Source organism: Myotis lucifugus, unplaced genomic scaffold (assembly GCF_000147115.1).
Source record: "Myotis lucifugus unplaced genomic scaffold, Myoluc2.0 scaffold_200, whole genome shotgun sequence".
NCBI classification, from domain to species: domain Eukaryota; kingdom Metazoa; phylum Chordata; class Mammalia; order Chiroptera; family Vespertilionidae; genus Myotis; species Myotis lucifugus.
Window position 1 is genome coordinate 2,243,949 of NW_005871248.1, and position 862 is coordinate 2,244,810.

An 862-nucleotide genomic window follows, 5' to 3' on the forward strand; every position below is an offset into this window, starting at 1 on the left:
TTTTTCCTGGCCAGATATGTGGTCAGATTTCTAAACTATATATTCGGAGAATAGGTTTTATATTCCGAGATCCAAAATGCCACAGGTCCAATAGTGTTCATGAGTCTTCCTGCCATTGCACCCCCAGCGGCGGATCATTTTCCTATTGTCCCATGGGGACTTGGAAAGAAGTGTGGCCTGTTTTGAGACACTGCTTGCCATGCAGTCATGTCTCCTGAGGACACTCACTCTAAAAGCCCCCAGCAACCCCCACTGTGTTCTAGGAAGCAGCTGGCCACACAACAGCTGCTGCCTCTAACACAGTGGTTCTCAACCTTCTGGCCCTTTAAATACAGTTCCTCATGTTGTGACCCAACCATAAAATTATTTTCGTTGCTACTTCATAACTGTAATGTTGCTACTGTTTTGAATCGTAAGGTAAATATCTGATACGCAGGATGGTCTTAGGCGACCCCTGTGAAAGGGTCGTTCGACCGCCAAAGGGGTCGCGGCTCAGGTTGAGAACCGCTGCAAACACGATTGTTTGGAATGCTTGCTTGCCCCCTTCAATCAACCAAGGACTGTCAGTAGTACCTGCAGCCCTCAGCAGCTGTCATCTACAGGGTTTTGGTGGTCGGTTGGTTTGGTTGGTTGGTTTACCCTACCCCAAGTATGACAGCCCAACCAACCCAAGCCCCTGGAGTGAGCCCATCTCCCACTTCCATGGTCTACTTCCAGACCTGGGAGTCGGCAGATGGGAGTCACTCCCACCTTTCTGTTTCAGGTCCAGTAGCTTTGTTGTTTTTAAACCCAGCTATGCCTGTTTTAAATTTTCTATTTTTATAATTTATATACGTATTATGGCTATGTGTTTGAAGCACTA